Genomic DNA, 7153 nt, shown 5'->3' with positions numbered 1-7153 from the left:
TGGTGCTTGCTCTATATGAGGAGTGAATCAACACTTCTTAATCTAATCCCACAAGTTCCATAAAGAAAGACCATTCCTGCAATAATGTCTGATGCCCGCGGAACAGTGCGCGAAGTAGAAATCCCACTCCCAACCAATATAACCTCCAATAGCCATAGACCATACACAAGAGGTAAATATAGCTTAAATTAAAAATGGTCCAATTATATCATGCAAGTGAGCAGTTTACAAACTTGTCACCTGAGTATCCATAGGTCCATCATAAGAATTTTATATAGATCAATGACACATTTATTTCTGAAGAGTCTCCATAGATTATATGAGGCTAACTCTTTTTCCATTGTTACTTTTTTGGAGAAGCAAAGAAATGGTTGAAGGCAGAACCTTCAAATTTAATCACAACTTGGGACGACTTGACAAAGAAGTTTCTTATTTGAATTTTTTCCATCTGGGAAATAAGTATGGTTAAGTAGAGGGTTATGCATCGGTCGGTTCGGTTCGGTTTTATGTATTATCAACTTGGTTTATTGATTATCGATTTTTAAATAAGTTAAACCTAATCAAACCAATAAGATATCTTTTTATTAATTTTTGGTTTATTGATTTTATTGCTTAATGGTTTGGTTTTCGATTTAACTAATAAGAAAATATGCATAAAATAGAAATAGTAGAAACTAACAAGAAAAGAAGTGAAATCTTAGTTGCAGCAAAAATCCTACATAATATGTTTTATTTTACAAGAATCTTCAAGCTTGAGTAGGTTTTTGAGAAATTGAACAGGTTTATAGAAATAAAAGAGAAATATAGAGTAGGTTTTCTATATATATATATATATATATATATATATATGTGTAGGGATAAAGTGTAATTTGAAATATTTTTACTGGGTTATCGAGTTTACCCAATAGCCCAATTAAAAAAACTGAACCAAAGCAATAACCCAATAATTTTTTTTATAAAACCATTAAAAAACCATTAACCCAGTAACCTAATAACAATAAACCAATAATATTTTTATTGGTTCGGTTTATTGGTCTGTTCGATTTTTGCACACCCCTAGTTAAGGAGTGAGATCTTAAGTTTCTAGCAAATGTCAGACGAAAATCTCTATCATGCATAGGAGAGATTTAAGTCTCTTATAAAAGTTTGCCCATATCATCAACAGATAAATGAGGTATTAACTCATACTTTTATTGAAAGTCTTGACCATAACACAAATATTTTGCTAGATTCAATGGTAGGCAGTCAGGCTTTAAAGAAAACCTATGATGAGCTATATACTCTCCTCAACTGTATTGCACAAGGTAATCCAGAGTGGTAGGATGATGTTTCTAGAAGTATTATGACAAAGCCTAGAGGTATGAACGAGGTAGATAATATCACAACATTGGCTGTAGAGTTGGGATTTTTCAAACCCAGATGATGACCCAGTTTATCAATTGAGTATGGCTCATTCTCAGACCCAGGTTAATGTAGTTCAAAAGGTAAAAACATAGTGTGAAATTTGTTGTAGTAGTGATCACTCTGTAGAATTATATTAAGCAAATTTAGAATCAGTGAATTTTGTGGAAATGCATAAAAAGAGATCAAAATTATAGTAATGCCTACAATAGCAACTGCCAGAGTCAGTCCAACTACTCTTGGGGCACTAATCAGGTCCAACCTCAGCAGTCTTAGCAGCAATAAGGTATTCAAAATAAGCAGGGTAGCAATGTAGAAGATACTTTGAAAAAATATTCTGGCTAACCAAGAATAGATGGCTATAAAGATCAAAATACAACAATTGGCTCAAAAGAATTTAGAGACATAGATAGGTTAGTTATCCCAAGCACAAAACATAAGACCTTAAAGGAGTTTGACTAGTGATACATATCATAATTCAAAGCAAATTAAGGCAATAACCTTAAGGAGCGATAGATATTAGATAAACACACCCCTAAAGAAGAATCATGAGGTGCAATAAGAGTTGATCACACCTAAGAAGATGAAAAAGCAAGTTGAATCAAATAAAGCTGACAAAAAGGTGAAGTTTGTGTACCCTAATAAAAATTTAGTTGAGCAATCTCAAAATAGACCACCACTACAATTACCTTAAAAACTTAATAAAGAAAAAGATGATGCTTGCTTTAAAAAGTTCTTTGACATATTCTTAGACCTTTACATTAATGTTCCTTTGTTAGATGTTTTGTCGGGAATGACCTAATACGCTAAGTAACTGAAGTATGTGGTGACGAACAAAATGAGGCTTAGTGGTTTTAAGACTATGGCACTTACGGAAGACTGTAGTCCTATGGTTATGATCAAGATTCCCAAATAGTCAAGGACCTTTGGAGGTTTACCCTCCCCATACAAATTAGTGAAAGTGATTTGGTTTAATCTTTGAGTAATTAAGGGGAAATCATCAATTTGATGCCGTTTTATGTGTTTAAATATTAGTTTGGAAAAGCCAAGGCCCTGTACATTTGTGTTACAAATAGCAAACAAAATTAGAGTGGTCCTAAAAGGAATTATTAAGGATGTTCTCAATAAGGTTGGTAAGTTCATTATTCCTACTGATTTTATTATTCTTGACTATGAGGCAGATTACAGGGCACCAATCATATTGGTACATTCGTTCTTGGATACTGATGAAGGTTTAATATATGTTAGATAAGACACACTCAAGATAAGACTGAATGATGAAGAGTTGTTTTTTAGAGTGTACAAAGAACTCAACACACCCTCACACTATAAAAATTTATGCATGATCACAACTATAGAAGTATATAAGTACAGGGTAGAAGATTGTGAACTTACTATTACCTTTTCAATACATCTCATGGTGTTTCTCAAATTTATGACTGAGCCTGAGCTTGAAAAGTTTGCATGTGATCCTACAAGAGGTGAGAAAAGTAGTAAAAGGGTAAATTTTGATGGTATTATTAGTAGAGTAAATAAGAGAAATAAGTTGTGGTCAGAAAGGATGAAGAGATTGAGGCACTACAATGATGGTTATGATGTGAGTCTTACCAAGACATTAAATTAGGTGTTGCTTAGAAAACAAATCATAGTGCAACAGAGTTAGTCCCTTTTATATAGTGTCCCCTTATTTTTGTTTTGTTTGTTTGATTTGTAGATGAGGGAAAGTTTGAGTACCTAAAATCTATGGTAAGAAGTATGATAAATCCATAAGCGTGGGGTCCCTCAGCCTTCATAATAGAAATATGAGACAGTGACAGGCTACTAGCTAAGCCTAGTGGCCTAAGGAAGTATTACTAATTCTTGTGCTTAATTTTATTTATACTTTGGGGACAAAGTATTATTCGAAGAGGGGGGGAGGGGGGAATCTTCTGATTTGTTTTGTGTGAAGTGTGCTATATGATTTCTATTTTGATTTATTTGAAAGTTTTAGACCAAATTTTAAAAATTATAAAAAGATTTTACCTTTGTTTATTTTTATTTTGTTTTGTTTAGTAGGAGCACACTTTACCCACCCCTCAGTTTTTCTTTTTTATCCTTTTTTGAGGGAGAGCCCCTTGAACCTAGTATTATTTTTGATTTTTAGGAGTAATTTAAAAATTTGTGTCATTTAGAATAAATAGAGATACACTATATAAGAGATACATTTGATTACTTGTTATAAGTGGTGTTGAATTCTATGGTATGATGTGAAAATTGAATGACTGATGTGAGACACATAGGCTCTTTTATCTGAATCTTATATGATATTGGCTTAAATTTTAATTCTTAGAGTTACTTGTTTGAGAGTGTATAGAGATTCTTCTTGCATTAAACATGTGCTATGTGTGTCGAGGTTGTTGTTACATTCCATTTTCCATATTGATGTCTAGAATTTTCCTGGTGTGTTTGCAAATTAAAATAAAATATGTTAAGTTTAGGAGATGATACATGAATTTCTTTGATATCCATATTTTATACCTTTTTATCTACCTTTTTGCACGACCTTAGTTAGCCTAGTTGATCCTTTATCCTATTATTTGGTAGCCTCACATGTAGCTTATTACTTTTCTTTTAATTGATCATAATTTGATCCAAAATTCCTAAGTGCTTTAGTTGAAGAATTAAAGTTGGTAAGGAGTGAGAAGTGAAGAAGATGGAAAAAGTGAAAGTTAAGCCCTAGAATAATAGATTTTGGGGTGTTTAAAAGGTTTATGTATTGTTGGTGGGGAGTAGTGTAATGAAAAGTAAAATTAATCAAAAGACATGAATCATGTGTTGATGGAGAATAGTCCATACTAAAGATGTGTAAGCTAGCTTAAAGAGATGGGCAAAACAAAAGAGATATAGGAGGATAAAAGTGGTGGAAAATTGGTTGGTTGAAGATGAGTTTAATGTAAAATTAAGTATATTAAAGCATATAGGGAAGATAGTCACTATTACGGGCCAAAATAGTTTCTATTAGTCCCTTAGCTTACATTACAATCATTAAAGTCCTTCTTGATATTGAGCATTGATATTTTGATATTAGTGGAGTACTACACTAAGATCAATCTTATGGTTCATCTTATGTGACATGTAAATTCTTTGAGAGAGTGATGGGTAATTTGATTTTTACACCCATTCTTGTGATAAATTGCATATTTGTGAGAAAATATGGGTGACTCTCTTATGGTGCATCACTAAAAATGGATATGTTACTTATATGATTTCTTTGTTTAGTAATATTCATGAGTTCTCTAACTTGGTAGAGTCAATTCTTGAGGAGAGGAAGACTTGAAGTAGCATTCATGTGTTTCAATTGTAACATGACATGCATGCCATAGAACTTGCTATTTATGCAATTGTTGAAGTTCTAGCTTGAATGTATTAGTTAAAGTAGTGATGTTAGAGTCTTCCTTGATTGTGATTAGTGTAAGAAGTTGTTCAAGGATGAATAAGGCCTTAAGTGTGAGGTGGTGATCTTAGGCGTATTTATACACCTAGTGTCATTATCTATGCGTGTTTACCTTAGTTTTAAGGATACCTTGGTGTTCTTAGTAAAGTATAAAGTGTTCTTTATATGTTAAGTTTCATTTTTAGAGTTCTTGAGGTGCATTTGAAACAAGTCAAACGTCAAATGATCAAATAGAGTGTAGACGACAAAATTAGTTAGGCTAGCCTAAGCTATGGTTGTTCTATTGTACTTTTGATGAGCTTTATTGTGTTATGTGGTATAATGTTTTTTATGAGATGTTTTAGGAGACAACTGGAGAAGCTATGGAATCTAATTTAAGCCCAAAAACAAGCCACAAGGAGTGGACAAGCAAGGAACAAATAGATGAGAAGAAGAGAACAAAGAGTGGATGAAACCTCACCATATGGAGGCAGCCATGCACTGCACCCCCTAGGGTAAGGATAAAATGCCTTGTATAATGATATAGTACTACTTTGTACACTCTTGGACATGCTATGGTCCATACAATGCAACCACTCCACCCCAAAACATCTAAAATTGGTTTTTCACTAGGTTTAAGTTGAGGGAAAAGTGGTCATTGCTTATATTGCGTATAGGAAAGCTTATGGGCGACTTAAAGGGCTATGTAAAGAGTACTTAGTGAAATTTACTAGGCATATTTGGAACAAGACAATATTGGAGAGAGGAGAAAGTGTTGAAGGCTCTACACTAGGATTTTCTTAGTTCTTTAACTTTTCTTTCTTGTAGTTTTACTTTATGAACTCATATATGGTGATTCTTTATATGACTATGAATAGTTAAACACCCTCTTTATAGGGATGAGCATACAACATGATTGGTTAAGTATGGTTTCTAGTTGGTTTATATGTTTATAATGTCAATTGATTGTACTTGTGTTCTTGCTTTACTATTATAAAGAGTCATGAACTTTAAGATTAATCTAAGTTTCAAAACAAAGAGACCATAGGAGTAGAGAGACGGAACAAAGAATGTAGGGAGTGTGGATCATATCTTTAATTGTTAGATACTAATTTTTAAAGGATGATTTATGGTTAGGATAGAGATATACCTAAATGTCTCACTTGGTTAATTAAAAGGAAAGATACCTTAATCCATCCGAATTAAAGACTCATATCCTTGCTCAACGGTGTATTAGTGAGATTAATTTAGGTAGATACCGTAGAAGATGACCATTCCTAAGTTTTAATATAGACCCGATAGATCAAAAATCAGGATAAACACCAACATCAACTAGAAACCATGGTTATGCATGAATGTGTAGTAAATCTCAACCCTAGAAGCTGTCCATGTACTACTTACAATCCAAATTTCATATTGTTTTCATTTTTGTTACTTAGTTTATAATTACAAAACTCAAAATCTTTTTGGTAACAAATTTCACTTGTTTAACTTCGATAGTAGTACTTGGTTTGGATCGTCTTCTAAACACCAAGTCCTTGAGGTATTGATATTAGGCATGCAAGAGCTACTTTATTACTTGCACTACCATGAACACATGCGTGTGCGGTTGAACACAACAAGGTTTTGAATCTAACCAATAAACCAAGTTGGGAGGGTGTTCTATACCTTTCCAAGGTTAAGAACTATGATTTGCATAATTTTTACTCATGAGCTCATTCAGGCTAAGGGAGACATCTCAACTGGAAAGGACCTCTTTAACTTACAACGACATGTAGTTTGGGACTTGGGCTATTTGAACATTTCCTGTAGGTGATAAGTACTAATCCCATAATAATGTACTTATGCTCATAATCATACCAAAATTTGAGTAAAATACATAAACTAGTTCAATTTACTCTAACTGAAGATGACTGAAATAATGGAACTAGTTATATGTAATTTTCGATCATGGCTAACATGGTATACCAAATATTTATCATAAATTAGGCTTCAATTGGGTGTTTCATTTTAGTTTTCAAGAATCTAGGATCGTGATTTCATTGCATTCAAACATATATAAAACCTTATTTAAAATCAGGGATAAAACAATATTCCTAATCATAAGATGTTCGAAAACATAAATACTAATAAAAATCATAAAATCAAGATATTTGGGAAATTGCCCTAATTCATGGATTTCATGGAAACTAAACTTGAAAAATATTTTAGGCATGAGGGTGGAAGGAGATCCTCATTGAATACCCACATACCTGAAATTTTGAGAAAACCCCATCCTTCTTTTATTGGATAGGAATATAATTGCTCTTCTGAAAGTTCTCTAAGAGTTTTAGGACATAA

The 7153-nt window shown here is 32.8% G+C and overlaps 1 non-coding gene across 1 annotated transcript; it reads right to left on the bottom strand.

Annotated features, from left to right (window-relative positions):
• Window positions 1-1057: 1057 nt before the first annotated feature.
• On the bottom strand, window positions 1058-1164 carry LOC124897336. The gene has a single exon (XR_007054058.1). It is a non-coding gene; the product is annotated as a small nucleolar RNA R71 (small nucleolar RNA).
• Between the last annotated feature and the right edge of the window lie 5989 nt (window positions 1165-7153).

Source organism: Capsicum annuum, chromosome 3 (genome assembly GCF_002878395.1).
Source record: "Capsicum annuum cultivar UCD-10X-F1 chromosome 3, UCD10Xv1.1, whole genome shotgun sequence".
Classification (NCBI taxonomy): Eukaryota; Viridiplantae; Streptophyta; class Magnoliopsida; order Solanales; family Solanaceae; genus Capsicum; species Capsicum annuum.
This window is presented reverse-complemented; position numbering and strand designations above follow the sequence as displayed.